Source organism: Natator depressus, chromosome 3, assembly GCF_965152275.1.
Source record: "Natator depressus isolate rNatDep1 chromosome 3, rNatDep2.hap1, whole genome shotgun sequence".
Lineage (NCBI taxonomy): Eukaryota > Metazoa > Chordata > Testudines > Cheloniidae > Natator > Natator depressus.
In genome coordinates this window covers 7,988,503-8,015,183 of record NC_134236.1, presented here as the reverse complement: position 1 = coordinate 8,015,183, position 26,681 = coordinate 7,988,503, and the positions used below count along the sequence as shown (strand labels likewise).

The 26,681-nt window shown below is 53.5% G+C and overlaps 1 protein-coding gene across 2 annotated transcripts in view; it reads left to right on the top strand.

Moving 5' to 3' along the window:
• PTK2B (protein tyrosine kinase 2 beta) overlaps positions 1-26,681 on the top strand; it is a 112,541-nt gene that overhangs the window by 21,972 nt on the left and 63,888 nt on the right. Inside the window, exon 2 of one of the 2 annotated variants that reach the window (XM_074947350.1) lies at positions 11,041-11,133. The exons of the other annotated variant lie outside the window; for it this stretch is intronic. The gene's annotated coding sequence lies outside the window, so the exon portion shown is untranslated. The remainder of the gene's footprint in view (positions 1-11,040; positions 11,134-26,681) is intronic. 2 annotated transcript variants of the gene reach the window in all.

Genomic DNA, 26,681 nt, shown 5'->3' with positions numbered 1-26,681 from the left:
CAAGTCACCCCACAACTGCCTGCTGTGGGGGGTCTGGCACCTTCCTCTGAAGCAACTAGTGAGGAAGGATGGTCCCGTGGTTAGGCTGATCACCTGGGACTTGGGAGACCTGGGTCATGTCCTTGCTGTGCCACAGACCCCTGTGTGACCTTGGGTGAGTCATTTAGCCGCTCTGTGCCTCAGTTTCCCCTATGTACCATGGGGCTAATAGCCCTGCCCTGCCTCAGGGGGGTTGGTGAGGATAAGTATATTAAGGACGGTAGGGCACAAAGGGCCCTATTTTAAATGTATTGAGGTGCCTAGCTCCAACTGATTTCATTGGGAGCCAGGTACTTGACTCGGCACTGTGGTAAAGGGGGCTTTGATCTGGTGCTGGGGACGGAAGAGACATTGAGTCTGATCCAGGATCGCGATTCCTAGGGCCCTGGGCAATTTGGGAGAGTTGGGCGAAGTTTAGGGCAGGCAGCACCGCTCCCACCAGCCTGTCCCTTGTTCGGGGGATGCCACGCGCCCGCTGTGGCCGGCTGGGAGCCTCACAAGAGCTGCAGCTGCCCCTATGGCACAGGGGCGGAGGCGCTGAAACTGTCCAAGCCGCTCTCGCCTGGATGGGGGGGTGCCAGCCACCCCTCTCACGGGGACGGCAGCTGGGCTGTTGTGGAGGCTGCTGTGTGTGCGTGTGTGTGTGTGTGTGTGTGGGGGGGGGCGATAACACCTTCCTCCCAGCCAGTGGGGAGAGGAGCCCCGGCTGATGCGGGGAGGCAATTCAGGAGCAGAGCAGCCTGGCGGATCCGTCTGCCCTTTGCGTGCCCAGCAGCGTCCAGGCTGGCTGGGACAGGCCTTGTGAGGAGGGACTGTGGCCACGGCTCCTTTTCATTTGGTGGGGGCTTGGCGCCGTGAGGGTGTGTTTGTGATTGGGGGTAGGCCCGCGTGTGTGTGCACATGGCAGGGCGCGTCTGTGTCTGTAGGCTTGGGTAGATGCGTGTGTCCGTGTGGTGTGTGAGTATCTAGAGAGGTGTGCGTGCGTGTGTCTAGGTGGGTGTGCATATGTGTCTAGAGGGGTGTACTGGGTGGGTGTGTATCTAGATGAGTATGTTGGGGGGGGTGTGTGTGTATGTACCTAGATGGGTGTAGGGTGTATTCTGTTGTGTATGTAGCTAGATGTGTCTGTATCTAGATAGGTGTATGCTGTGTGTGTGTGTCTAGATGGATGTGTGTGTTTGTGTAACTAGATGAGTGTGCATGTGTATCTAGAGGTGTGTGTGTGTGTCTAGATGGGTGTACTCTCTGTGTGTATGTATTTAGATGTGTGTGTACCTAGGTGGGTGTGCGGGGGTGTGTAACTAGCTGTGTGTATGCGTGTGTGGGTGTTTTTAGATGGATGTGTGTATCTAGGTGGGTGTTCTGTGTGCATGCGTGTGGCGGTATGTCTGCATGTTTACATGGGAAGCTGGCTGGATCTGTGTAGGTGGCGGGTGGTGGTGTGAATATGTGTGTGGCTGGCTTGGTGGTTTTTGTGTGCACCAAGCACCGCCTGTATTCAGTCCCCAAGTGGCTGTCATGCCATAGGGTGACAGTGTAGCAGTAGCCGCAGCCCTGACTCAGGAGTTGGGTGGAGCCGCATTTCCCCAGGGGGAGCTCTGGGAGGGACGGTGCCTAGGAGGCAGCTGCTGGCTTACATGCAATGAGTGTGATAGGTCTCAGGCCAGTTCCCTTCAGCCGAGGTGTGTCCATCTCACTACAGGCCTGATCCCGATCAGGGAGAGTCTTACCATTGATTTCAGTGGGGTTTGGACCCCCAAAACTGTGAGATACCATCACAGGTGTATCTCAGCCCTGGCCTGGAGAGGGCACTCCCAGGGGGCTCTGCCTCATTGGCCTCTCTCAGCTGGGACAGTGATACAAGGGGGGCAGCTGTGATCATCCCCCTGGTGTGGTGCGGGCCCCTGTCCAGTGAGAGACAAACCAACTCCCCAGCACTGAACCCCGAAATCCCTCCCTGCCGAAGGAAAGTACTGAGTGTAAGGATTACCCGGGGCGAACTCGGGCAGAATTCCACGCTCCCGCCAACAGGACCAGGGGCTCCAATGTTACACGTGACGTCTGGGAGAGACGGTGGGAAAGGCAAGAGAAATCAGTGCAGTGGGCCCCACCCTGAGCTCGCTCACCCCCTCTCTTCCCCCTGGTGTAAATACAAAGTGAGCCACCCCATTAAACTATAGAGGCCTGATCTGGTCTCACTCCCACCTGTGTAAACGCAGAGTGACCCCATGGGTGTCTGCGAGACCGAGCCGGAAGTCTGTGGGCCTGGCTCTGTTCTCACTCACCCTTTGCCCAGGCTGTATGAGTAGCCCTGTTGAAATCAGTGGGGCTAATTGTGGAGGGGGCAGGGGTCCGGCTCAAGGGGACCAATCTGGTCCTGTGAAGCTGGGGTTCCCACTGTGAACCTTTAGAGGGCTGCGCAGTTCCTCAGATGCCTGCCACCTGAGCTGCAAGCAGCTGCCTTCTCGGATGCTGTCTCCACCAGCTCGTGATAAATTCCTTCCCAGATGGTCCCTGCTTTGTCCTCTCACCGTCTCCAAATAAACATGGGTCCGCTGCTACGCCTGGTACAAGAAGATCTGTTTTCACCCGTTCTTGGCTGAGATGCAGAGCGTGGGTTTGAAGGGAGCTGTTGGGCGAGGGGGGAAGTTAGGGTTTCGCATCCCCTGGAACCCCGAGGCTTGTTAGACCGCCCCTGGCATTTATTATTAGCTCCCAGGCGAGGCCTGTTTAAATAAACAGGGGTTAATAAGTGACCTTGTAAGAGAACCCTAGTTTGGTGGTGAGAGCCCGGGACTGGGAGACAGAAGTCCTGGCTTCAGGCTAGCCGCAACCCTGGATCTGAACACAGCTGAATTCTGTGGTGTTTGCAGCTCAGCTCCCCAAATGAGCCTATTCCTCTTTGCTGCTCTGTGCCTCAGTTTCCCCACCTGGGGATGATAGTTCACCGCTTCGCCAGGCACAGCCGTGAACTGGAGTTAGTTCATATTTGTCAGGTGCAACAGGGTTTAAACCTGGGACTGCCAGAGCCCCAGCATAGGCTGTAAACAACTGTCGGCCAGACACTGCCGAGCCACACTTAGCTGGCCCCATGTCTGGCTCACCAGAGGGAAGAGTTCAGCTCCTTGTGCTGCCTGCAGTCTCTGCCCCAGGTCTGCAGGTGCTGTCCATTCTGGTGGGGCGTGCAGGCCCCACAGCACTGCTGTGTTCGGATCCAGGGGTTTTTAGCTGAGCCCCGGATAGATCTAGGGGCCAACTGGGAAGTTTGGCTCCTGCTCTGAGCAACTCAGGCTTCGGGGATGTCTGGATCAGGGCCTGGTTCTTGCCCATATCTAAATATTGCCTTGGAGACCCTGGTTCCAGCTGTCGCAGGGATAGCCCCTGGGAACCAGCCTCGTCCAAATCTGGGGGGGGAAGAGAGGCCCAGCCAAACTTCAGTGGCCTGGCCAATATTGGGGGAATCTAGGGTGATGGGGATGGTCTCATGGACCGGTGTCTCCCTGCACCTGCCATCAGAGGCCTCCTCCAGCCCCCACCCGGGGGAATTATCCGCTACAGAGTGGAACGTGTGTCATGTGTCATTTCCTCTGCTTTGTGGAAGCCAGACTTCCTGTGAGGGAGTCACGTGATTAACTGCTGCGGGCTGGCATCTGTGTCGTTTCACTGTGCTTCTAGGGCAGCCTGGTTTCAAAGCAGTTCATGATATAGCTGTGTCTCCGTCCCCCCCTTTACACAGCTGTGCCTATGCCCCTCAATCCTGAGCCACAAACCCCCCGCCAGTCCTGGTCTCCTCTGTCAGGAGTCCTGCCGCTTTCCCCATCTACGCTGCCTCGCTGTGCCCTTCCCCATCTAGCCCTGAAGTAGCCTGGTGCCCCCCAGTTTGGGAAGCTCCGATCTGTTCTGTGTATCTAGCTTGGATCTCTCCGTGAAAGGCACCTGGAGCGTTGCCACTTCCTTCCCGCCCTGGGATTCCTGGCTCCCTCGCTGCCTGCAGAGTCCCCCTTTGAGCGCTCCATCCCTTCCCGTGGGAGGCTGTCCCACCCCTTCCCTTTCCTACTGACTAGGGAGTGGACTGGTGGGAATCTGCAGGTGACCTCTTCCTGGCCTCCAGCGCCTTCCCCACGCTCCCTCATGCCTGCCCCCAACCATGCTCCGTGCGTTGCTCCCTGTCCGTCCCTGAACCCAGGATGGGGAGCGGGACGTGTGCAAAGGGCCAGGAGCGTAGACACCTAGGAGCGCCCAGAAAACCTGCCTCGTTGGCCAGTCTGCACTTCCAGCCGAAATGTTGCCCATTTAATTTCATCCCATTGCTCCTGTCCCCGACTTCGACCACCAGAAACAACGACCTTGGCATTCACACTCCTCAGATGCCTTAGCCACGCTAGACAAATTGGGAAGCTCTTTCAATCCTTCTCCATTAGTCAGTCCTTCCCACCTCTGCCCTGACCGTTTTCCTTGCCCTTTCCTGAACTCCCTCTACTCTGCCAGCACCTGAGTATCAAGACATCAATGTACTTGCCCTGACGGGTGATAATTAGGCCCCTACCAATTTGCGGCCCATTTTGGTCCATTTCATGGCCATAAGATTTAAAAAATCATAAATTTCATGATTTCAGCTATTTTAAATGTGACATGTCACGGTGTTGTCATTGTGGGGGTCCTGACCCAAAGAGGAGCGGGGGGGCGGGGGGTCGCAAGGTTATTGCAAGGGGGGGTTGCGGTACTGCTACTCGTCATTCTGCGCTGCGGCTGCTGGCATCGGCGCTGCCTTCAGAGCTGGGCCGCTGGAGAGCGGTGGCTGCTGGCCGGCAGCCCAGCTCTGAAGGCAGAGCCACCGTCAGCAGCAGCGCAGAAGTCAGGATGGCCTGGTGGGGTACGGGATTGCCACCCTGACTTCTGCCCTGCTGCCTGCAGAGCTGGGCCCTCCGTCAGCAACCGCCGCTCTCCAGATGCCCAGATGTGATGGCAGCACAGAAGTAAGGGTGGCAATACCGCGACCCCCCCTAAAATAACCTTGCCACCCCCCTGCAACTCCCTATTGGGTCAGGACCTCCAATCTGGGAAACGCTGGTTTCCCCCGTGAAATCTGATCTTTTGTGTGCTTTTACCTTATACGATATAGATTTCACGGGGGGAGACCAGATTTCATGGTCCGTGACACGTTTTTCATGGCTGTGAATTTGGTAGGGCCCTAGTGATAATGTCATATCAAGGTGGAGCAACACAATGTCTTCATGTGCTTCTGACACTCAGGGCTCATTGGACTCTCCTGCCCTGCTAGAGAACCACAGAGATGGGTCTGGAACAAACCCCCAGGTCAGCCATGTGGAGTTAAAGAGGTGATGGCCTTTGCAACCGTGGAGGGTCTTGCGATCAAGACACACAATGTGGCTAAATGTAAATGCGTACACCGCAGAACAGAGACTGCAGGCCATACTTACAGGCTGGGGGACTCTATCCCAGGAAGCAGTGACTCTGACAAAGATGTGGGGGTCCTGGTGGATATTCAGCTGAATGGGAGCTCCCAGTGCAACGAAAGAGCTAGTGTGATCCCGGGATGCATAAACGGGGGGAGTAGGAGTAAAGAGATTATTTTACCTTTGTTTTTGGTGATGGTGCGACCATTGCTGGAATCCTGTTCCTGTTCTGGGCACCACAATTCAAGAAGGATGTTGATGAATTGGAAAGGGGTCAGGGAAGAGCCATGAGAATGATTAAAGGACTAGAAAACATGTCTTGGACTCAAGGATCCCAGTTTATTTAGCTTAACAAAGGGAAGGTTAAGGGGTGACTTGATCACAGTCTAGAAGTACCTACATAAGAACAGCCACACTGGGTCAGACCAGTGGTCCATCTAGCCCAGTATCCTGTCTTCCGACAGTGGCCAATGCCAGGTGCCCCAGAGAGAATGAACAGAGCAGGCCAATTATCAAGTGATCCGTCCCATGTCATCCGCTCCCAACTTCTGGCAGTCAGAGGCTTAGGACACCCAGCGCAGAGGTTTGTATCCCTGCCCATCCTGGCGAATAGCCATGGATGGACCTATCCTCCATGAACTTACCTAGTTCTTTTTTGAACCCTGTTATATTTTTAGCCTTCACAACATCCCACAGGTTGACTGTGCGTTGTGTGAAGAAATACTTCATTTTGTTTGTTTTAAACCTGTTGCCTGTTAATTTCATGTGGTGACCCCTAGTTCTTGTATTATGTGAAGGGGTAAATAACACTTCCTATTTACTTTCTCCACACCAGTCCTGATTGTGTAGACCTCTTTCATATCCCACCTTAATTGTCTCTTTTCCAAGCTGAAAAGTCCCAGCCTTATTAATCTCTCCTCATATGGAAGCCGTTCCATACCCCTAATCATTTTTGCTGTCCTTCTCTGCACCTTTTCCAATTCTAACAAATATTTTTGAGATGGGGCAACCAGATCTGCATACAGTATACAAGCTGTGAACATAATATGGATTTATATAGTGGCAATATGATATCTTCTGTCTGATTATCTATCCCTTTCCTAATGGTTCCAAACATTCTCTTAGCTTTTTTAACTGGCAGTGTACATTGAGTGGATGATTTCAAAGAACTATCCACAATGATTCAAAGATCTCTTTCTTAAGTGGTAACAGCTAAGTTAGACCCCATCATTTTGTATGTATAATTGGGTTATGTTTTCCAATGAGCATTACTTTGCATTTATCGACATTGAATTTTATCTGCCATTTTCTTGCTGAATCACCCAGTTTTGTGAGATCCCTTTGTAATGCTTCACAGCCAGTTTTGGACTTAGTAGTTTTGTATTGTCTGGAAATTTTGCCGCCTCACTGTTCAACCCTTTTTCCAGATCATTTATGACTATGTTGGACAGCGCTGGTCCCCAGACAGATCCTTGAGGCACCCCTCTATTTACCTCCCTCCAGTCTGAAAACTGACCATTTATTCCTACCCTCTGTTTCCTGTCTTTTAACCAGTTATTGATCCATTTCACATTTGAGTTCCTTCAGAACTCTTGGGTGAATACTGTCTGGTCCTGGTGACTTACTGCTGTTTAATTTATCGATTTGTTCCAAAACCTCCTCTAATGACGCCTCACTCTAGGACAGTTCCTCCGGTCTGTCACCTAACAAGAATGACTTGGGTATGGGACTCTCCCTCACACCCTCTGCAGTGAAGACCAATGGAAAGAATTCGTTTAACTTCTCTGCAGTGGCCTTATCATCCTTGAGAGCTCCTTTACCACCTCGATCATCCAGTGGCCCCACTGATTGTTTGGCAGGCTTCCTGTACCATCGTGGCTCACAAACATTGATGTATTTATCCTCTCCGCATCATTATCCCCCAGTACTGATGGGGAACTGAGTCACAGAGAGATGGAGTGACTCACCCAAAGTCATACTTGAAAGTTGCAGCAAGCAGGGACTTGAACCCAGCTCTACAGAAATGTAGACTACCCCCCACCCCCCAACCACTGGGCTAACCTTTCTGCGGGAAAGCTGTTGGAACTGTTCTAGCATCGCGGCGGGGCCGTCTCATGTCCCAGGTCAGCCCGATTTCAAGCTTTGCAAATCCGTGGCAGCGGTAGCAACTCCATGACGCTGAATGGAGGCACTGTAGTTGAACAGGTTTCAGGCATCGTTTGGCCAGCCTGTGTGGACCAGGGTTAAAGACATGTCCTAACCTTGGTCAGGATACAGCTAGCTGCCCACATCTCCAGCTAGGCTCTGGTGGGGCTAGAAGCACAGGTGAACTGAATGTAAACCTGGTTGCTTCGCCCACTACGTGGGGAGGCCGAAGACAGATAGAAGCCAGACAGGTGTGTGTGTGGGAGCAGTTTCCCCTCCAAGAGTGCTGGAGAAAGGGAAGCCGAGCTGAGCCACCTGGGAAGAGAAAAGGAAGCGCCGAAGGAAAGGGGGCTAAAGAAAGACTCGAGGAACGGCCCGTTCAGGGAGTGTCTGGCCCGCCCCAATGCAGTCCCGCCTGGCTGAGGTAGGGGAGCAGGTTTTGAAGCTGTCAGGTTCATCTCCTTACCCCCTTCCCCTCGTGCAGGGAGGTTTTCCTCGTGCGTCGGATGCTGCGGCTGCACCGGCTGCCTTTGCAATATGCAAATTCCTCTCTGCACACTTGTGCGAGAAGGAAGGAAGTGTCTGTTCGGTCAGAGCGGGCTTGGCAGAGGGAGAGGCAGCGAGGCGTGCAGAGACAGCCGTCTCGACAGTAAGTGACACTTTTCTCAGGCTGCCCCGGGCTCTGGGGCCCTTTGCCAGACATGCGCATGAGCCTGGCTGGTGCCGGCCCCTCAGGTGCCACTAGGACCGCGGGAGGACAGGCTGGGGCGAGTCACACTCTGCAACGGGGGCGCAAACAGTGATGGGTCAGTGTCAGCCCCCAAGACAAGAGGGTGCTGTCAGTGGAGTACCAGCCGGGCTGGCTTTGGCCCTGGGTGTGTCCAGAGCTGGATTTAGTGCTAGTGAGAGGAGCCCTGGGCAGTGAAATCCTCTGGGTACCCGCAGACCAGGGCACGGGCAGCCGCTGGGTAAGCTTCCTGCTCTGTGGCTCAGCCCTGAGGGGGACGGGATGCTGCCGGGGCAGCCTTCAGCACAGGCCCCATGGGTGCCCCCGGCCCTGGGACAGGCGTGGGGACACCCCAAATGGCCCTTCTCCGGATCCAGGGTGTCTGCCAGGGCGGGCCCGCTCTGTGCTGGCAGGTGCGGTGGGCAGCGGTGGGTCTCAGGTGCATCCCAGAATCCTTTGCGCCGCTGCCTCAGCTAGCCCAAAGGTTTGTGCGAGGAGGCCCTGGAAAGCCGGAGCAGGAGGAGGGACACCGCTGCGGGGGAAGAAATATACACAGGGCGGGGGCGGGTTGCAGGATGAATGCAGCAGGGGCTGAGCCTGTCAGGGGGAGCCATCCATGGTGACGGGTATTGAGGTGCCCACCAGGGGCTGGGTTGGGGCCCAGCACATTCATTGTGCCGCCCCATATAGCCACACCATAGGAATTCTTGGTCAGCACCAGCTCAGGCCGGAGTCAAACTGGAGCCCGGGGGTTCGGCTTCCCAGTGGCCAGCCGGTTCCCTGGGGTGACAGGGGAGAGCAAGCTGGGAATGTGCAGGGGATGAAGGGGAAAGCAGGGGCGTTCCTAGCCCCACGCTCATGAGCCCCGGGTCACCCCGCTAGCCAGGCAGCCGCAGGGAGATAGCCCAGCCCGGCGAATGGACAGGGCCTATGTAGTGGGAGACCCAGGCTCAGCGGATGAGGAGGGACGTGTAGGGAGAGCCCTGGCCCGCTGGGAGGGGATTAGACCCGGGCCCTCACTCAGTTATGCCAATGTCGTCTTACGCTGCCCTGGCAATGAAAGGGGGCAGAGATGGCCTGTATGGGGGTGTCCCCAGCTCCCAGCCCTCAGTGGACGGGGTACGGCAGGGGTAGGTCTGGAGAGCATTGCTCTGTTCTGCTCTATCCCGGGGCCATGCAAAGTCATGTCTAGGACCCAGGATATGGGGACTGCGGAGGTGGCTGAAAGCCCCCCTGTCCCCAATCCCTAGCTCAAGTGCAGAAAAGGGGTGACCGAAATCAGGGCTGCTGTATTTCAAGAGACCAGCTTCTCTGGTGGGAGGGAAAGCATGTGTCTTCCACCCTGGGATTTTCAGCTTCCACGTCTGGTCTCTGTAGCTACTCCCCACCCACCCTTCTCCCTCCTTCAGAGTCAGGGGTGCCCGGAGGAAGAGATGCACCGAAAGGCATCCATAATAAATAATAGCACCTAGCTCTGACCATCAGCAGATCTCAAAGAGCTTTACCAAGGTCGGTATCATTTTCCCCTTCTTCCAGATGGGGAAACCGAGGCACAAACAGGGGACGTAACAAGGTCACCCAACAGGCCAGTGGCAGAGACCGGAATGAAACCCAGGTCTCCTGAGTCCCAGTCCAGTGCTCTAGCCTGGATGCGGGGAGATGATGCTGTACATGGGTTGGGTTTGCTCCAGCCTTTGGCTGCTACCCATCAGACATGCTACCCAGCACTGCCCTCCTCCTGCAGAGGTAGGAGCACGCCAGGGAGCTCAGTGTCGCTCGGACCCACAAGGCGCTACATCCAGCTCCCCTGGGCCAGTCAGACAAGCCAGGCACTGCGACACGGAGCCTGGCCTGGGGGGAGAAGAGAAAGGAGAGCCCAGACCATACCTTGGGTCTGGGCACAACGGCTCAGCAGCCTTCGCTCCAATTACCAGCGTTTATTTTAGAGATGCAGCCCAAAATAAACAGAGCTGTGAGATTGGGAGAGAAGGAGGAAGAGCTCTCCCTTGGAGGTGAAACGCAGCCGAGGAGAATTTAGGCTGAACATCAGGAAACCCTGCCTAGCTGTGAAATCTACGGGGATGTGGAATAAACTCCCAGTATAAGTGGTGGAGGATCCTCTCGCAGCTGGACTGGACAGAGAGAGCAGCGGGAAGGGAACAAGCTTGCCTTGGGGGAAGGGGTTGGACTAGATGGGAGTTCTAGATTATCCGTCTCTGGATCTTATGCTGCGTCTAACCCTGCTGCGACAGCTGGTGAGCGAAGGGAACAGTATGCAGAAGGGATCTTGTGGGGAAGAGGCGTCTGATGGGGAGCTGCTGGGGTAGGTGTTGGGTCTGCTCTTATTTTGTCTCCGACTGTCAATTTAACACGTTCCCTTTCCCAGAAGAGGGAATGACTAGCATGATGAAATGCACCGGTTATTCGAGGCTGGGTGGTGGGCAGAGCCGCAGTGAGGGGAGAGATAGGATGGGAAGGGGGCCAGAGTGATTGGGCAGGTTATTATTGTAGTTACATCCGTGTATAAGGAGCATGTCACTGTGACATGGCGTGAGTCATGTTAATATGCCACATTGGAAGAGCTAAACCCTTCACCCTGCAGCTGTATAGACCAGTGGTTCTCAACCAGGGGGTACACATACCCCTGGGGGTACGCAGAGGTCTTCTGGGGGTACATCAACTCATCTAGATATTTGCCTAATTTTTCAACAGGCTACGTAAGAAGCACTAGTAAAGACAGTAAAAACTGAAACTTCCTACAGACAATGACTTGTTTATACTGCTCGATATACTATACACTGCAATGTAAGTACAGTATTTATATTCTAATTGCTTCATTTTATATTTATATGGTAAAAAGGAGAAAGTCAGCAATTTTGCAGTCACAATGCGCTGTGACACTTTTGTCTTTTTATGTCAGATTTTGTAAGCAAACTGTTTTTAAGTGAGGTGAAACTTGAGGTACGCAAGACAAGTCAGACTCCTGCAGGGGGTACAGTAGTCTGGGAAGGTTGAGAGATACTGGTATAGACAGGGGAAACAGACGGGACTGGGGAGCTGATTGACCAGATTTCCATAGCAGTGGGAAGCCTGGGTAACAATGTGCCTCAGCCCCATCAAGACAGGGCTTTCAGCGCTCACGTGGGAGATTAGGGCTTTGTAGATAGCGACCAGCACCTTGAATTTCACCTGGGTGTGGACTAGCAGCCGCACAGCGATAGGAGCCTATGGGGTGATAGTCTGCTGCCAGTCCGCTCCACTCTGAAGGTGGGCAGCTGCAGTCTGCACGAGCCTGAGCTTCTGGGGGGCTTTTGTGGTCAGTCCCAGCTAGCGGCCGCTGCCCCAGTCAAACCTAGGGGTCAGGAATGGCAGAGGCAAGGACTCAGGAACTGAATTGGGGGTGGGCAGAGTTGCAGTACCTTCCGAGCTCCACCCACAAACCAGGCTCCAACCTCGTGAGACGCCCTGTTGTGCAGATGTTCAAAATATTCTCTTGGGCGCCCTGTGGATCCATTTGTGTACGGATCCCTCTACTGTGCGACTGGGCTGCCCCACCTCGGTCCTTGGTCTTGGCTGCCCCTCTGTGGGGCTTAACGTACCCTGTTGGGCTCGTGGGGCTTCCCTCCTCCTTGAGGGAGGGTGGGGGAGGGGGGAAGTAGTTGCATCTCCTAAATAACCGCCCACTTGGAGGGCCAAAAGGAGAAGTTGCGTGTATAGATCTTCAAACGCCATCCGCCCTCTGCTCTTGTATCTGCTTTGATCAGCTGGGAAGTAGTTAACGGAGGTGATATTTTTTACAACAATCACTATAAATGCAGCTCTGCTGACCAGGTGTGAGTCTGCCATGGGCCTGCCTCTGTTTCTCCCCCTTCATGGGGCTCTTTCAATAAACTGCCCGCAGGCTTTATTTGCCCAGAAATGCCCTTCGCCCAGGGTCTAATTTATTGGCATCTAATACAAGCAATGCTCAGTCCTGAGGCATCTCTGCTCCTCCTCTCTGCCTGGTTTCTGCATCTCTTCCCTGCTTCAGCACTTCACTCTCAGCCATTTCCATCTGAAGGCTTGTGGAGTCTGCTTTCCCGGGCCCTTAGCCTTTTCCAGCTCTCTGGCTTTTGGGACCAAACCCTTCCCTTGGCCAAGGACTTTGCAGGAGACCTGTGTAACTCCTGCTCAGAGCAGCTCTTCTGACCCCTTTCGCAGCTACTTTCTTCAGGCCCCTTTCAGTTCGCTGGTTAATCCTTGCTCAGACCTCTCATCATTCTGTGTCGGCAGCCAGCCCGATTCCGTCTTTTATAAGGCCCTTCCCTTTCAATCCTCAGCAGTTAATTGATCCGAAGTGCCTTTCCTTTCAGTCATTCGGGCATTAGGCAATCAGTCCTGGGTGCCTTCCCTTTCACGCTGTGACAATCGCCACTGGGCTTCTGGGCTATCACCCCTCCGTAATGAACAGGGGCAGTTGACCCCTCTCAGAGCTGTTGCTTCAGGCTGCCTGCAGACTCAGGCAGGAATCACTGCATCGGTTACACTCAGGTCAGACTCTAAAAGTTTAGTTCGTAACCATGAGGACCAGAGAATGAAAGCTGAGATTCTGGAGAACAAATGGGCATCTCAGAGAGGAGTTGGTGGTGGGTGGCCACCCAAATTCAAACCCTGAAAAGTGTGCATCTCAGAGGAGGGGCTGATTTCGGGCACTGACCTTTTCTGAGAGGCGTGGAGCAGCACTGAGTGTAGGAGGACTCTGAGTTTGCAATCCACAGTGAGCAGGCAGGCGCCTTCAGTGGTTGGGAGCAACAATAGATTTAGCCATCTCCTCTAAGCGCTCCCCCTGGCTGACAAGCATCACCTCCGTCTTTAGTTTAGTTTCAGTCAACTGGCCATCCTGGGCAGGAAACCGGAGTTGATACAGAGCTACTCTGGCTAATACGTCTGGGGGAGTGGCCAATAACCAGCAGCACACAAACCGGAGACCGGTGTTGGTGACTGAGGCCTCTGGGTAATCGCTGAAGGCACATTAGATTAGGTGCCCGTCTCTCCTGGCTCTGTGGCCTGCACTCTGACCACTAGACCACACTTCTTCCAGCCATCGGTACAAAGAGGAAACTAGGAGGAAATTGAGCAGAGGAAGATGTGGGCTGAATATCAGGGGAAATATCCCGACGTTCTGTTCTGTATAGACTCTTAGACTGCATTCATCAGCATGGCATCTGAGCTTCTTCACTTAAGTACTGCACTTAAAAAGGAAAAAATCAAATGCACAGCTACAAACTGGGGAATACCTGCCTAGGCGGCCGTACAGCTGAGAAGGATCTGGGGGTTACAGTGGGTCACCAACTGAATATGAGTCAGCAGTGTGATGCAGTTGCAAAAATGGCTAGTATCATTCTGGGGTGTATTAACAGGAGTGTCGTAGGTAAGACATGGGAGGTAATTGTCCCTCTCTACTCAGCACTGGTGAGGCCACAGCTGGAGAATGTGCCCAGTCTGGCCTAGCAGCCACAGCTGGGGTGCTGTCCACAAGTCAAGGACAGCCACAAGGCAGCAGCCAGTGAGCCAGGATCGTGGTTATTGCTAGCGCCAGGATCAACAGGCAGGAATCAGGATCAGAGGCAGGCTGGGCTCAGAGACTGGAGATCAGAAAGCCAGGTGAGGCCTGGCATCACAACAGGCCCGAAGTCTATGTGGTTGCATTGACAACTGACTGGGCCACTCTCCAGGGTGAAATAGTGAGCATGGGCCAATCAGAAGGCCGCAGGGCGCTGTCACTCTGGACCCTTTGGGCGGTACTTCCTGCAGTGCCTAATCTCCACAGTGCTCCCTGGAGGTAACTATATGTAGCCTCTTGGTGGTGATGTGGGAACATCAGCTGTCCCAGGTGCTATGGACCTGGCTTCTAGGCCCACGGATTCTAACAGATCTTGGGAAACACTTTCTAACTCTAAGGGATGCTGTGCGATCCCCATCACTAGAGGTTTCTAGGAACAGGTTGGACAAACACTTGTCAAGGATGGACTAGGTTTACTTGGTCCTGCCTCAGCACAGGGGCTGGACTTGTGACCTCAAGGTCTCTTCCAGCCCGACATTTCTATGATTCTTCCAGTCATGCATGAAGCCACGTGACTACATTCTGTCCTCTTCTCCCAGGGGGAGACGCGGAGGGTCTTGGTTTGGAATATGTACACACACACACACACACGTTTCCTTGTGTTTGTATTTGAGAAGGCAGGTTGAAGAAATGCGCCTTGCACTTGGAGCAGAAAGTGGCGGGGTGGGGATGGTCCTCGGTTCCTGGGGGAGTTCATTGCAGTCCCAGACCGCCCCCGGGGAAGGTTCTGTCTCCTGCCCAGATGAGCTTTTCACCCTTATTGTTGAGATCTCCATGGTGCCGGAGGAGCAGTTGTCAACCACAGTCTCATCCCAGAGCTCGGTTAGATCTTTTACATACTCTGGGCCCAGGCCACGAATAAGGACCAAGCCCTTGAACTTGATTGGATATTCTGTGGGAAGCTGGTGGAGGGGGCAGAGGATGGGAGTAGCCTGGGCTGCTGAGGAGAGACACTGCAGTGTTCTGTACTAGCTGGAGTTGCCCAAGTGCCGATGGCTTCCTGGCCAGATGTACTGTGTTGCTGTAGTCCAGCCGAGATGTGACCAAGGTGTGAATCACTGAGGCCAGGTCTTCATCCGCCAGCGGGAGCCGGACACTGAGATCTGAACTCGAGTCAGCTCTGTGCCAAGGCAGGGCTGCTGTCATGCATTTTTAAAGACATTGTTGAGGGATGTTTTTTCCTGTCAGCTGCAGGTAAATTCTCACGCTGGTATTTACCTCCTCCAGGCAGCTCTGGGGGCTGATGGCCAGTAAAACGCCAGCCAGTCAGAAACCTTTCTAGACCGGTAGGGGGCAAAGGCGCAGGTTCTGCCGCCAATAAGACTGCACTCCGGGGTGGGGGAGGGCGGGAAAGAGATTGACTAAGGGAACCGGATTGGTGCTTTGGAAGCCATTGGGTGTGGTAACTCGGCTCTGAGAAATCTCACTGGCTCTTGGATTGGATTTAGATGATTAGTTCCGTTAGACCGAGAACCGGAGAAGGTTGAGCACCAGACACGGGGACTGGCGGGGGGAGCCTGTGGGCTGCACTGTGAGAACTCCCTGCCCCAGGATAACTTGCGGGCTGCTGCCCCAGGAGAACATCTGCATATGGGGCCCTGTAGTGACAGGGAACAGTAGGAGTGTGTCCCTCACAGCAGCCAGCCCTGGGCTGCACATGGTGCAGGGAAGCATGTCAGCGCTGCCTGCCAGCCCCTTCTCACGGCTCCCCCAGGCCGCTGCTACCCAGATGCCCTCTCCCGGCTGCAGGAAGCCACCCGTCTCCTTCCTGCTACAGCAGCTCTGGTGGAAGCATGTCAGCCACAGAGCTCCCCATGTTCTGTAGCGCGCCCCGCTGCGCAGAGACAGATGGAGAGAAGCAGCCAGGCCAACAAGGCGTTAGAGCTGACACAGGCCGGCGCCGCACCCCGGTGCCAAGTCCTCCGCAGTTCGGGGCCGGTTCACCTCTCCGACACCCACTCCCTAGGCTGACACACGGCATCAGTGGGGATTTGAAACAGCAGTAGTCACCAGCTCCAGCCTCCAGGAATGACTAACGCTTGGAGCCTGAAGGCCAGTGGGCGTTACAGTGGGGGCTGTTGCATTAATTTAGATGGAACTGACTGGCCCAAAGAGTTAAGGGCTCTGAAACCATCCAACATGGAACAATTTGAAACCACGTTCAGGGTTTGGCAAACAGAGACCTCAGCCTGCTTAGCGCCATGGCAAGTGCACCGTTCTCCATCCTTTTAATCTTTTATTAAAGAGACAGAAAAGAAGGGAAAAGAGTTAAAAGCTTTGGAATGTAGCCTCTGAAGGGAGGCTTTCATTTTAACGACAGCCCTCATGCCTGTTAGCTGGAGAGAGTTTTTAGAAGGAAAAACCAGACCTGGATTGACAGTCTCTTCAATGGTATTGCATATGGGGATGACTGTGCTTTGGGGGCACAGAGAAGTCAGCTGAGGTGGGCTGGAGCTGGGGTTGTTGCTGAGGTTGTTAAAGTCTGACCCCGTTTCCTAAGAAGCCAAACGCAAAAGGGGGAAAAGAAGAACAGCCAAGACAGAAAATGCAACTTCTGTCTGTCAGAAGCACCGTGGCTTGACCCTGGGCCCATAGGGGCAGCCTGCTGACAATTGCTTACCTGGGACCCATGAACCCCAGCCCCAGTGGTTCTGCCCCTGAGGTCCGAATGGCAGAGTCCCAGAACGGCTGATCGGCTCGCTGGCCCTATTTAAGTCAGCAGCAGGTGTAACCCACACACCTGCTGGGTGTGGTGTTCTGTCCCATCTAGTGCCACCGAGCCCACTTAGAGAGAGAGAGAGAGAGATAAAATGAGACTGCTCTACAGCATTAACAAAGGGCCATGTGGCTTTTAGCTCATGCAGTAGAGGCTCATGCATTTAGCTCCAGAGATTCCCAGGTTCGATCCTGCCTGCCGATGACCGGGGTCTGTCAGTGTTACAAGTGGGGGCTCGTCTGGGATTTCAATTGGGAAGTCTCTGAAGCTTGGGATGCGCTTCCTCAGGTAGGGGAAGTATGTAACCCGCACACCTCATGGGTGTGGTGTGCTGTCCCATCTCGTGGCACTGAGACCACGTAGAGCGAGAGATTAACGAGTCTGCTTTACAGCCTTAGTGAAGAGCTATATGGCTTTTAGCTCATGCAGTAGAGACTCTTGCATTTAGCTTCAGAGGTCCCAGGTTCGATCCTGCCCGCCGATGACTGGGGTCTGTCAGTGTTACAGAGGTAGAGGAAGCTACTGAACTGGGCTTCATCCTGCTTTTGGTGGACTGTATGCACCCCACTCCAATGGCATCTGACATGTGGCTCCTGATCTCTAGTCTGGCTCCTATCTCTGACCCCTGGTATCCTGACCCTGGGTGCTGACTCATGGTTCTTATCTCCAGTTTACCTCCTGCCTCTGACCCAGCCGACTCGTGACTGTGGACTCTGGCTCCAACTACAGTTTTCTGGCTGCCCACAGCCTGCCCGCGATGCTGTGGTGTTGACCCTCACTTGCATTCTTGCTGTTGGAAAAAACCACAGGCCCAGCACATGGGTTTTTTATCAGCCACTCCGAGACTTGGCAAACTTGTCCCAGCTTCGGGCTGGGTAGGGCATTGCTTTTAGCTGCCTCTTTCTGGTCACAGGCTTATGTTGCAAAATACGCCGGCTCGACTGGCTAAGCCAGACCCTTGTTAGACAGAAGGAAAAATGAGAGAGAAAGGAAAGAAGAGATGTGTGTGTGTGAGAGAGAGAGAGAGAGTCTAACACCCCAGGTGGAGGTTGGGACTGAGCTGGTGGAGGTGGTATTGGGTTCCTCTCTCTGGCCTGGCCTAGAAATCTCTCCGAGTTAAGATGGAGGTCCAGGGTCCCAGGAGATGGTGGGAGTGGCAGCCAGGATGGTGAAACTTCCTTCAGTAGCCAATTTTTCTCTTTCTTTAAGGACCCACAAAGGGAGTGGTGGGTGGAATAGCCCCTCCCCTCAGCATTTTGTCCCCCCGTTAGGCCTAATTTGTGACACATCCGCTTTTGGTTCACCGATTTCCAGTCACACTTTTCATGTTCACCAGCCACCACCTTAACACCGTCCTTGAGTGACAGCAGGAGGTCTTTGTGTTTGGACTCATTCAGTCTGTCTCACTTTTTCACCTTTCACCGTTTACTGTTGATATATGGAATTGTGACATTTTATTAACTTTTCACAATTGAGCTCAGCACTAGGGTAAATTTGCAGGCCCAGTTATCACAACAGGGGGCAGGGTGGGAAGAATACCAGATTTTTTTTAAATGCGGATCTGGGAGAATCATGTATGTTGCCAGACATTGTGGGTAATTTCAGAATTCACCCTGCTTTGCCCTGGTGCTGCAGGATTACAAAGGAGCAGGAGTTGTTGGGGGCAGGAGGGAAGGAAGCCAACTAACCCCGTAACACTTTGGCAGCATGTGTGCTGTGTTCCCCGTTAGTGGCTGCCCCTTAGTCGATAACGGCCTGTAACTGCTACTGACTAGTGGAGCAACTCCTTTAGCTCAAGTGGTCGCGCTCTGTGTTGCAGTACTTGAAGATTTTGGGTTCGAATCCTGCTGATGACATATGCTGGGGTCATTCTACTCCGTAATCATGGTGGCTCTGACTTTCCACACCCAGATAGGGAAAATTCCCCTTAGAGAAATCTGAAAAACAGAGGCCTGTCCCTTTAAGACCCGTGCAGGGTGAAGAACACTTGAGTTCCTGAAGGACCTTAAAGGGATCTTAAAGGGCCAGACCAGTAATTATGTATTCTTAGGACAGTGATTACGTCAAGTTACTTTAAAAAGCAGAACCTTGCAGTGTCGAGGAGCCGGCGTGCAGCATCCTGGCTGAGTTCAGATGCACACAGAGCAGGAGCCCTCAGGATTCATTCTGTACAATACAGCAGCACAATGCAGGCTGTAATTAGAGTGGCACCTCGCAGATCAAAGCTGTCTCTAAGTGCTGTGCAAATTACAGCACAAATCACACCACCACAGAGTAAACTGGGGGATGGGGAAGTCAGAAACTGCATCTTAGTGGCAGCTCAGTTTAGAACATTTTGAACAAACAACTTTCACCCAGCCAGCTTAGCCGAGTGGCTTTCTGCAGACAACTTCCTGCCCCCATGCTCCTTTTATCTCTTCCCAGTAACCAGGCCTGGCTTTGTGCCCTCACACAGCTTGTCTAGTCCAGGTGAGCTACACCTGATTCTTGGGAGAGCGGAGAACTCCCAACGCACCATAAAGTAGCCAACTGCCGTCTGTGCGCCGCTGTGAGTTCGCGGAAACAATTGTTTGCTGGCGGCCTGAAACGTGAGGTCTGATCGGCCTTATTGGCTTGACTGAAGGTAGCAGCCTGATTTCCAGAGATGCTGAGTGCCCACAACTCCCTTGGGCTTCCACTGAGCTGTGGATGCTCTGCACTGCTGGGAATTGGGCGCAAGGTGTCCAAAGGGACCGACCTCTGCTGCCCATTGGCTACTCTTCGCATTACTTTACATTGCCAGATTTAACGAATCCATGGTCATTAACAACACAGACCAGAGTCTCCCTCTAAACTGTACGCATTCAGCATCTGACAGTCCATCCAGCACAGAACAGCTGTGACACTCAGGGTGTGTCTGCACTGCAATCCAAAGGGTGATTACATCTCAGGTCGACATACCTGCACTACCATTGCTAAAAATAGCCGGGTGGATGTCACAGTTTCAGGCAACTGCATCTGTATTCCCCCTTGTGGTCCCTCCAGAGCCCTGCTCTAGATACTGAGCTGTCACCTCTCTTGGGCAAAAGGCTGGGATTTGCCCTAACTGGAGTTGGGTAATCTGAGCGATACAGTCCTTGGAATTCCCAGGTCTCACTTTGTCACCTCTCCCCCCAAGAGGTGACCTACAACCCCGGCCCACAATAATACATAAACCATTCATTGAACACAATGGATCCTAAAGACACTGTCTCCCAAGGATGTGGCAGGCCATTCCCATATCTGTCACAGTACCTGCAGCAGCTCTGGCTTCAGCAGCGTGAGCAGGTACCCAGGGTCTCCGGCCTGTTTGTACAGCCTGCCCTGCCAGCTCAGGTATGTCTGGCCAAGCTGCAGTCACCCCATGGACTCCAGCAAAGGCACGCCGTCACACACAGCACACTCCCTGAAGTGAGACAGAGCTAATCCTTGAGCATCTAGGGTTCACCTCCAAGCGCCCATTCTAACAAAGCCGCGACCACCTACGACATCACACTGCTGGGAAGCACAGCCATGCGAGACTTTATAGAGGGAGCAAGGCTAGCCCTTGAGCTCTTCTGTCCTAGAACCAGGTGCCCCTAGTGCTTGAGCTGAAGGAGGCTATCTACCTGCAGCCGGAGTACTGGACTGCACCTACCTTTCCTAAACAGCTGCTGTCATTTTCTCCCCAGTAGTGTGCAGGGTTCACAGACACTGCAGGCCCGCAGCTAACGAGGGGCTGACAACACGAGACTCATCAGAGGCCAGGAGAGTGGCTGCTGCTGACCAGAGAGCTGTGGTCAATTCTGAGGGCAGCCCTGCAGCTGGAGACAGAGCACAGCATCAAGAGAGACCGCACTATTGTCTTGGCATGCATCTCTCATTGGTGTGGCTGGGAGCTGGGTGGGTCTCAGGCTAGCATGCTAAAAATAGCAGTCTGGATGTTGTGGTTCCAGCAGAGACTCGGGCTAGCCACCTGAGCTCAGACCCAGTGGACTGCGTGTGCTTGAGAGCCCAAGCTGCCGTCCGAGCCAGAACATCCATGCTGCTGTTTTTAGCACGCCAGCTTGATTTTTGGTCCATGGATTCCCAAAAGGTCCATGGACCAAATCTGCTGTGTTGGAATCAAATGTAAAAAGACACAATCCACTGAGGTCCTTCTCCTCCACTGCAGGCCATGGGAGTGTGGGATGTGCAAAGAAAGAACCACAGGGTGCTAAAGATGAAATTTACATGGGGAAAGGGTCACTACAATTTCAATCCCACATGGATTTTTGCCAGCTGTTGTTAGTATTACAGTAGGGCTAAGGGCCCCAGTCAGGATTGGGCCCTGTTGGACTAACGGCTGTGCAAAGCCAGAGTCCAAGAATTGTCCCTATCCCACGACCCGTTCCTCCCATATGAAAACGAAAGAGCTCTGCTTGGTTAATGCCACCTCCTGCTGCAGTCTGGAATAAAGGTTCCATGCATGGAGCTGGACACTGCTGTGTCAGCCAAAGCGGCCTTCCTCAAAGCTAGGAATATACATAGAACAGGAGAAAGAGAATCTAGGAATTGCCATAGACCAAGGTCCATGCTCTCGAGTATCCTGTCTCCAGCTGCTGCCCATACCATTGCTTCAAAGGGAGATGAGGGGGCTCTACCAGTGTCCTATGTCCATCCCCTGCGGGCTGCAATCACAAGGAATTGATCCTCGTATGGGAACGAGCCGTTTGATCCTGATGGATGATCCTCACTCCATGCTCTGGGGAAAGACAACCCACCATCACTCCCAGGACCCCACCAGTCAGTTATAGGAAGAGTTTTTTCTATCCCCAAATTAATGAGGGGCAAGAATCCACCTGGTTGAGCACCTGTTCCCATGTGTGAGCCAAGACACGTGATCGCCAAGTAACCATCCGTCCTCCATCCAGCCAGTCTGTCTACCTCGCTTCCATCACCTTGGCATCTGTCCTCTACTACCCGTTAGTCGTCTTGAGTTCTCAATGCTAAATTGCACCAGGTTCATAAGCCTCAACCCCGCCATTGAAACCACCCTCAGCTGAACCACAGAAAAGCCTCCGTTTGGCCAACTGGTTTATTCCCCATACATCCTGGGGCTTAACACCTCACTCAGTCTGCATGAGTCGCTGATCTATGATTAGTCTTTCTGTGCACTAATTAGGTCTCTTCACGCTTGTTAGTTGCATTAGCTGAGCGTGGGATTTGCCTGTGCATCTACCAGCATCCGGCTGGGGAACTGTCAGCGCCTGCCTAATGCGATTGAGAGGCGGCAGAGTGCATGCGGGCTGGAGTTTAGATCTGAGAGGGGCTCATTCACTTCTCTGTCGCATGGCTCGTCCCCCAAGAGAGAAATGAGAGGGGGGGGCAAAGGAGGTCTCCTCCTCCCAGTCTTCTCCTGCTAGCCTCACCTGGGCTTTATTTCCCCATACACACCCTCTATCTGTTTCTCCCTTGCATCTGGCCTGTTCCCCTGGAGTAGTTATAGCCCTTTGTTCTAGTCTTTGCTGGCCCATGTCAGCAGGGCAGTCTCATGACCATGCCCTGCTGTGGACTTCACAAACCATGGGTTGCAGCAGTCTCATCTCGGCCTAAGCCTTTCTCTTCTCTCACTAGATGTAGTGCTGGAAGGTGCGGGACGCAGAAGCACAGGGGTTGTTCATAGGGCAGATAAAGAGCAGGCCGTAGCCTTGCAAGCTTCCCTCCAATCACCCCACCAATACGCTTCAACCATGACAGGGGGGACCACGTCAGCGGTTGGTAGCTCATCCTTTAAGTCCACTCAGTCCCTGCATTCTCCGTTGAGACCACGACCGAGGGGAGTAATTAGGGCCAATTGCTAGGGTGGTTTTTGTGCTGTGGACGTCCATCTTGCTAAGAACTGGACTAATCTAAGAATTAGATAAAAGTACAATTGGGTTCAGAAAAGAACTAGATAAGTTCATGGGGGATAGGACCATCAATGGCTATTAGCCAAGATGGTCAGGGATACAACCTGATGCTTTGGGTCAGAGGCGGATTACTGTTTTGTGCGGCCCTGGGCCAGGGTGTGTGGGGGCCTCTTCCCACCCCTTCTGCCTGCAGTCCCCCCTGGCTCCCTGCCTGGCACTCCTGCTGGAAAAATGGGGTCAGGACATGGGGGCTTGCCCCGCTCCACTCAGCGCTCCTGCTGGGGAGCAAGGTCTGGGCGTGGGGGCTTCCCCTTCTCCCCGGTAGGAGCGCCAGACCGGCAGAGCGGGGCAAGCTCCCACGCCCTGACCCCGCTCCCCAGCAGGCGGGCAGAGCAGGTCGGGGTGTGGGGACATGCATTTTTCCATGGCCCCCCAAATTGGCTGGGGCCCCTGGGCACGGGGCCCAATGGCTAATCAGCCACTGCTCTGGGTATCCCTAAACCTCTGACTGCCAGAAGCTGGGACTGGACGACAGGGGGTGGATCACTGGATAACTGCCCTGTTCTGTTCATTCCCTCTGAAGCATCTGGCACTGGCCACTGTCAGACAACCACTGGTCTGCCTAGGGTGACCAGACAGCAAATGTGAAAAATCGGGACGGGGGTGGGGAGTAGTAGGAGCCTATTTAAAAAAAAAAAAGACCCCAAAATCGGGACTGTCCCTATAAAATCGGGACATCTGGTCACCCTAGGTCTGACCCAAAGTAGCCGTTCTTACATTTTAAGGCTGAGACCCGCCAATCTCATTTCATATCAGCCCTTAACAGGCTTCGCAAGGCAACACCCTCTGACCATGGCGCATGTGGTCTGAATTCGACTCCACCTCTGAGAGGTGAAAGGTTCTGTCTCCAGCTTCCCACTCTCCCTGAACACGTTTAATATTTAACCACCGCAGCAAAACATAGAGGAACAAGTTACAAAACACAGAGGGCCAAATTCTGGCTTAAGGTAACTCCATCTAAGCCACTGGCTTTACGCTGGGGATAGATTTGGCCAAGGCTGGGTGTCAGGGAAATGGAATTGTGCTTATTTCACACTTCCCCAGAATGAAAGTTCCCTTTTCCACTGAGTGTATAGCCCTATTCCTTTCCTCCCACTGGCTGTGCGAATCATTGGGGTAGACTCCAAGGCCAGCAGGGACCATTGTGATCATCTAGTCTGACCTGTATAACAGAGGCCAGAGACCTGCCCCCCTAGAGCAGAGCTTTCAGAACAACATCCAATCTCGATTTAGCAATTGTCTCTGTTGGCGAATCCACCACAACCTTCGGGAAATTGTTCCAGTGGTTAATTACTTTCACTGTTAAAAACTGATACCTTATTTCCAGTCTGTATTTGTCCAGCTTCAACTTCCTGCCACTGGACCGTGTTCGACCTTTCTCTGCTAGATTGAAGAGCTAAGGTTGCCAGGGGCCTGGTTTTTGACCTGGAATATCCAGTCGAAAAGGGGATCTGGCAGCGTCTGGTCAGATGTAATGAGCGGACACCAAAAGTCCAGTTACAGCGGGCAGAGCGTGGGGGAGGCGCTGGGTCATCGACCTGCACTGGCTGCTGCTCAGCCAGGGCCGCCTCCTACCTGCATCTCATAGCCAGGCAGGCAGGCTCCTGCGTCAAGCTCCGGAGCAGAGAGAGCCTAGCTGGAGGGGGGAGGGAGGTGGAGAGGATCCAGCTGAGGAAGGGGGCTGCGAGGAGAGGCGTAAGCGAGGGATGGGGCCTGGAGGAAGAGGCGGAGCAAGGGCGGGGCCTCAGGCGAAGAGGCGGAGCAAGGGCGGGGCCTCAGGGGAAGAGGCGGAGCAAGGGTGGGACCTCAGGGGAAGAGGCAGGGGTGGGGCAGGGTGGTCCAGTTGTCAGCAATTAGAAAGTTGGCAATCCTATGAAGAGCCCATTATGAACTGTTTGTTCCCCGTGTAGGTACTTCTACCCTGTGATTGAGTCACCTCTTAACCTTCTGTCAAGGTAAAGAGATGGAGCTCCTGGAGTCTGTCACTAAAAGACATATTTTCTAATCCTTTAGTCATGCTCTGGGCTCTTCTGTGATAGTCCTGATAGTACAATTAGTGCTGTGGGGGAGACGTTTCAAAGGCACAGATGGCAGCTGGGCACCTAATGCAGAGAGAGCCAATGGGATTCGGACACCTAAATGCAAAAAAAGTGAGTCTCAAAGGGGGATTTGAACAGGGGATGGGGGCTAGTGGGTTAGCGGAGCAGAGCTGGGGGGGTGAACCAGGCATGGAAAAGGACGTGAAGATTTGTGGGAGAAGTGGGCCAAAGGGCCAGGCTGGCATCATGGACAAGCAGAGGGGTGGCATCATACGGGACTGCGCCGGAGCCAGAGGCACGTAGTGATGGGCACGAACCAAACTTTGGATCTAGAGTAGAACTTTGTGCCTGCGTCTGAAAAGTTCTTTCGGTGACGTGGCCTGTGCCAGGCAGCTGGGGAGAGAAGAGGCAGGGAACCGGGGGAAGGGACGGAAAGATGTTGTGTATGAACCTGGAGTGCCGGGGAGGCGATATTGCTGGAGAGATTAAATTCCAGGAATTAACTAGCATTCCCAAAGCCTTGGCGCTGGGGGAGGGAGCCAGCGGAGATAAAGACGTAGGAGGAGACTCAGGTGGACAAAAGCCAGGGCCTGGGGTGAGCAGATCTGTTTTAAACCATGCGTTACGTGAAACAATGTACCCCCGACGCAGACTGCACCTAATGAGTCAGCCTCTGGCACAGGCACTGAGGCATTGACTCTGCTGGTGTATGTTGTCAGCAGATGGGAGGGCAGCCCAATTAGGGGCCGTGGGGGGTGGGGGTGGGGTTTGCATTATTCCTCCTTGAAAGCTAAAAAGAGCACGCACTGGCACAGAAAGAAAAATAAAAACAGCTCTCGGAGCAGGCAGGCTGCTGGGGGACGTTTTCTTCTGCTGCTCTGAATGGAGCTGGTGTCAACTGTTCCGATTGCCTGCTGACTGACCTTACTCACTGACACGGCTAGGGAAAATAGCTCATTCACCAAAGTTAGCAAAACTTTTAGCCCCTCCCTTCTTCCCCCACTGCCCTGCTGCTGTGACCACAATGCTTTCTGAGTGCATGGGGAACATGAGGCTGCATAAAGGCACTGCTTTCAAAGATGGTCAAGGATTATCATTTCCCCAGTGGGGAAACTGAGGCACAAAGCCAGGGCGGGGTTTGTTGCAGGCCACATAGTGATTCAGTGGCAGGACTGATACCATAAACACAAGACCCCAGTAAAGCAGGAAGAATCGACTCATACTTCAGAGGAGAAAATGCTCAGTCAGTCATGGAGGACTGGTGAACAGTGGGCTAGAGGCTTTTGTTTCTAGGCTGTTGGTTCACATACAGCCAAGGCTACTTGAGAATGATGGAAGGTATGGAAAAAATCTCGTAGAAAGGGAGATGCAAGAGCAAAGGTGCGTTCAATGAAACAGAAAGGTGGCAAATTCAAAAGTGAGAAAAGGAAATACTTTTTCATACAGTGTGCAGTCAGCCTGTGGAACTCATTGCCACAAGATATAACTGAAGCCTAGTAGGATTCAAAGAGGGATTGGACATTTCCATGGATAACAAGGAGATCCAGAGTTAGAATAAAGATGATAAAAACAAACAAACCCCTATCCAAGTGTTGGGAAGGGAATCTGACCCTTCCTGCATCAGGCCCTAACTACTAGGAGTAAAGAAGAATCTTCCCCTGTGGGCAGGTTATCCCATAGCTGCCCATGGTAGGGCTTCTCCTACCTTCCTCTGAAGCAGCTGGTGCTGACCACGGCCGGAGACAGGATACTGGGCTAGACGACCTGTGATCCAGTCTGCCCATGCCTACGTTCTTAAGGCCAGTGGTGATCCAAACTTGCTAGCAAAGTGGCTGCTTGGTGGCTTAGTGAAATGAGTTTGCTGGGTCTCAGTCCAGTTCCAGGTAGAGTGGCATCCACATCCTCAGTGTAACAGTCACCTTGGGTATTAATTGGGAGTGTCTGTGGAGGGGCCGATCAGTGATGAGGCTCTGGGTGTTGAACTCCACCCCTTAGAAGCGGTGGCTCTGTGTCAGAGTTGGGGGCAGATGAGGAATGTGCCCATGCTG